Genomic DNA, 5,182 nt, shown 5'->3' with positions numbered 1-5,182 from the left:
AAATGCTTTTGTTGATATTTTCTATAGATGATTTGATATTGGTTAACATTTGTTTGCATGCTGTTAACATTTCTATTTCATTTCAGTGAGCTGTGGTGAGTATTGTAGTATACATTTGTTTCAATAAATCATGGTGATTCTTTTTTACAGTTTTAGGGATTATCACTCTATAACAACTCTGTCGGTTGGTGTTCATGAGTCTGAGCCTAATACCGCAATGTTTGAGTAGTACAAAAATGTTTTCGCTTTTGTGGTCGCCAGCTGTCCGTGATCTGTAAAGTGAAAAATACACAGAGCTATGAAGCATACAAATGTTTCGAAATTTTATCAATGATTGTATACTATGCATGTTTTGATTTAGTTCATTTCAGATATGAGATGACATGAAGAGTTGACAGTCGAACAGAGCTGAGCAACGCAGAAAGGTAAGTGTGTTTCATTTTAGTATGAACACTTGTATTTTGTTTTTATATGGTATGTTTTGTGCATGCTATGTTTCAGGTGTACTTGTAGTCAGCGACGAATACGATTAAAGAAGAGGAACATTGCTGAGAAAGTGAATGGGACTTGCAAACAGGGTAAGTGTTACAATTGTTGGTTTGATTTTTACCATGCATACTTTGCTTTACTCTGTTTCAGATTTCACATGCAGAAATGGTCTCATAGCAGTGCCAACAGTGAATAGGCTAATTTTAATCTTGAATTAAAATGTTTAATTTATGACGCAAGTTAATTCTGTTTACAAGTTCTCACTATACCTTTCTAAAAATAATGTTGAGCGATGTTCACTTTCAACTTTTTTATGATTGGTCGAATTGCTAACTCGAGCGCACAGGTTTTCGAAAAATAGTTCATACTTGTTTTTGTAAACGTGGAACACACAGCGTTAAAAAATTTGAATTTCCCAGTCCCACCCTCCCAAATTAAGTAGTTTAATGAAAATCATTTTATATACATGTAATAGGTCATTGTGAGATAAGATAATTGATAATTTGTTAATGCTTATTAACTTGCTTTGTGTCTATGTTTGTATAGTGTTTTGCAATTATAAAATTATTTGTTTATTTACATATTTAATATTTGTTTTCAGCTTGAATTGTTATTAACATATTGTATAATGCTTGTATTATGCTTTGAATGCTTTTGCATGAATATTCTATGAATTATTACATGTGACTTATAATTGTCTTAAATGAAATTGTATGTATGATCAAATTATCTATTTGATTTACATTACTTCTTGTTCGAATTGGAAATTCGATAATGATAATATTTAAATTAATTTCGCTGTGTTACAAGGAATGCTTTTGCATGAATAAGGATTTCATCTGCTGTGAAACAACTCAACAGAAAGTAGGTAAGCATTGAATGCATGCACTTGAGTTGTACAATTTGATGTGATGCTTTTCTCTGTTTCAGATTCAAGTTTCTGGTGTAGACAGAAAAATGTGTTTGAAGAAGGAATTCTACTACTGTGATTCAACTCTACAGAAGCAAGGTAAGTAGAAACAAAATTTTGGTTTAATTTAACTCATGTGTTTTGCACTGCATGCTATTTTTCAGGTCTCTCATGCAGTGAGGGAAAAGAAGACGATTTCAAGAAAAAATCACTGCTGCAACTCGGGCCTATAACAAGGTAAGCGTTTACTATATTGTATACAAAATGTTTCTCTGTTTTACTCTGTTTCAGGTTTCAATTGCAGAGATGTTGCAGAGATGTTTTGACAGCTTGTGACAGAAAAGAAATTCAGCAGCTGTGTATCGACTGTAGCCACGAGGTAAGTCGAAACAAAATATACTGGTTTGTATGTTATGTTGTTATGCCCTTCTATGTTTCAGACTTACATTGCTGTGACTGTTCCACAGTGGGTCAAAAAAGAGACGAATACAGGTTTCAAGAAGAAAATTGGCTGTTAAAACTCTGCACAAAATATGAGGTAAGTAAACTACTCTTTTGGTTTGTTTTGTGCTTTGTTATGCTTAACTATTTTTCAGATTGAAATGGTGGGTCGTTACAGAGCAGACTTTTGGACAACTGAGAAGTTGAGAAACAGAGAATGATTCAAGATCAGCTAGGTAAGTCTTGATTATTATGCATTGCTAAATGTTTTTTTCATTCCAGTATGGCTGTGGTAAGTACACAAACTTTCTATAATTTAATATTGAACTGTTTTTATGACCTGTATTCTGCATTGTAAAATGTCTGTTTTTTATTTCAGTATGGCTGTGGTAAGTACAATTGCCTTCTTTAATTTTCATATTGAACGTTTTTGATGACTTGTATACTACTATGCAATGCTTAATGTTTTTTTCATTTCAGTAGCCTGTTGGTAAGTACACTAACTTTCTATAATTTCATAGTGAATTGTTTTGATGACCTGTATTCTGCATTGTAAAATGTGTTTCTTTTTCATTTCAGAATGGCTGTGGTAAGTACAATTGCCTTTCATATTGAACTGTTTTGATGACCTGTATTTTGCATTGTTAAATGTGTTTCTTTTTCATTTCAGTATGGCTGTGGTAAGTACACAAACTTTCTTTAATTTTCATATTGAACTGTTTTGATGACTTGTATTATACTATGCAATGCTTAATGTATTTTTTTCAGTATGGCTGTGGTAAGTACACAAACTTTCTATAATTTCATATTGAACTGTTTTGATGACTTCTGCTATACAATGCTTAATGTTTTTTTCATTTCAGTTGCCTGTTGGTAAGTACATTTTGCTTTTTTCATATTGCATATTGAAATATATTTGATGACTTTTATTCTGATATGCTCTTTTTCATTTCAGTTGGGCAGATGTAAGTACACTTCATTTATGTAAAAACTGAATATGATTGTTGTGCTATAAAAAATGTGCTTTTTTCAATTTCAGATCAGCAATGGTAAGTAGATTGTGTTTCTTTATCTATAATTTTGTATACATATTGTTTTTTTCATCATAGTATGTCTTTTATATTTAGGCTTTGTGTAAGTAAAATGTTCATAAATCATTCTTATCTTCAAACTAAAAATGTATTGTGCTATGCAAAATGTCTGTATGATTTCAGTTGCCAGAGGTGAGTACCATTACAGTTGAAAAGTTAGTTTTGTTTAGTTAAAGTTTTGGTTCACAGTTCTGTTTGTTATTTGGCAAAATTTACATGTATGCATTGAGTCTTGATTTCAGCTCGATTGTGGACTGAAGAAGATTGCCAGCAGAGGGATTGGATACAAAATACAAAGTAAGTACTGAGTAATTGTTTTACTGTATGTTACACTTAAATGCAAAATTGTGCACATAAATTGTAAGTTGTACAAACACAGTGAAAGTTTCTGATCATGCTTTCTATTTCATTTCAGCTCTACTGCTAGACGAGCAGTGACAGAAAGGCGCCTGAACATGCAACACAATACAAAAAGTAAGTATCAGTCAAACAGTTGGTAGAGTTGTGTGTTTTTCTTTAGCAGTTTGTGTTTACTTTTTCATTTGATACATAGTATATTATACATGCATGTTTTTATAATTTCAGGCTGTTTACTCTCATTGTTTACTGTTTAACACAATTTGCTTTTCTATTTTCAGTGCCAATTTGCAAACCTTGATGTGGACACCGAGTAGTCAATACATACGTGTGGGGTACAGCTGCGACAAAACCGTGGGTCCATTGCACCGATAACTTGAACATTGGCCCGCGTATGGACATCAGTGCAACTTTGTGAATCCATGTAACTTTGTGAATCCATGTAACATTGCGAATATGTGTCGATCGAAAAATGTGAACATTATGCAATGAAACGAACTCGGTGTTGCAAGTGGCAAGTGTTGACAGTGTGTATGTTTATGTTTATGTTTTTACATGAAAAATAAAGGAGATTGTTCTCCTACCTTTTTTTTCCTTGTTTTATTGTGCTGGCCAGCAATATTGATGTATTGATGTATGTGTTTGTGTATTAACAATGTATTAACTATGCAATACCAAAATCAAACAAAAAATAAACATTAACAGTCATTAACTGTGTTTGGGCGGCCGAGGGGTTTAAGACTCCACAAGTGTGAAGCGCACTGATAGCACTTGGGGGTAAACACCTCGGTATTTCGGTGCTAAAATGTTTTCACGGTGCTTATTTTGACGCACTGTTAGAACTACCAACCAGTAAATGATTGCTTGATTTATAAAAACAAATATTCAGTCTCTACTTTGGCACAAGAGACTCTAAGTATCAAATACCAACAATTTAGACGCAGACAATTACATGGTGGTACACCAGTCCGAATATACTCATTGCTCTAGCCAGGATTGCAAATTACTTGTGTTGACTAGCAAGGCTCCCTAGTAACGGAGCAGTGTTACTGGCGTTTTTTGGGTCGATAGTGCTTAGGTGAGGTTTTGCTCGAATCGGGAGCGGGTCACTCGCTTGGGCGAGTTAGTTTTCGCTCGTAGTTTCCAATCTGGCTAGATCAATGTAAGGTTGTCGTTGACTGCTATTTGGCAAGCAGAATGACAACAGCGGTTAATTGACTGAGTATGGGCGACCGAGGTATGTAGGTGTCAATAGACCGACTCCACAAGTTGCGAAGCGAACCGATAGCACTTGAGGGGAAACGCCTCGGTTTTCGGTTCTAACATGTGTTATCCATGCTGTCGTTATACTCTGGCAAGGCTCCTCAATCTATCGCGAGGGACTCTCATAATTGCCCGCAAGCTTTAGAACTTGACGTGGGTCGATGCGTATGCGAGTCCGAGGACGCAGTGGCATTTGATAAGGCTACCAACCGGTTGATAACACGCATTGTTCAAATTGTTAGGTTTAAGTCTGCTAGGGCTGGGGTGGGAAGGCGACTTCTCTTGTACTCAGACAAGAGGAACGGTCACAAGTCCGTAAAAACGCCGAGTGACACCACTAGCTTGCAAACGTACAAAGCAAAAACTACGAACTTACGAACTACACGTGTTGAGACTTACATTGAGTGACTCGTAAACGTAAAGCAGTTACTCGCTTTTGACTGCATACACATTTTGTACAACGGTTCGTTATTGGTATAACTTGTCTTTCAGTGAGGCACATTAACATAAACGTTCAACAGTATTTAGGCTTTATATTGCGCTTGTAGAATATACGAACAAAACACACTACATAAATGACGTTTAGGGATTATTTTGACTTTCCATTTGAGATGATATGATGAAAAAGTAT

General features: G+C 34.9%; 1 long non-coding RNA gene across 1 annotated transcript; it reads left to right on the top strand.

Annotated features, from left to right (window-relative positions):
- The first annotated feature begins 2,974 nt into the window (after positions 1 to 2,974).
- Positions 2,975 to 3,871, top strand: LOC127854162 (uncharacterized). The gene is made up of 2 exons (XR_008036946.1): positions 2,975 to 3,405; positions 3,570 to 3,871. It is a non-coding gene; the product is annotated as an uncharacterized LOC127854162 (long non-coding RNA).
- Positions 3,872 to 5,182: the final 1,311 nt, after the last annotated feature.

This window comes from Dreissena polymorpha, chromosome 12 (genome assembly GCF_020536995.1).
Source record: "Dreissena polymorpha isolate Duluth1 chromosome 12, UMN_Dpol_1.0, whole genome shotgun sequence".
NCBI lineage: Eukaryota > Metazoa > Mollusca > Bivalvia > Myida > Dreissenidae > Dreissena > Dreissena polymorpha.
The sequence above is the reverse complement of the archived record's forward strand: the minus strand, read 5'-3'. Positions and strand labels throughout refer to the sequence as shown.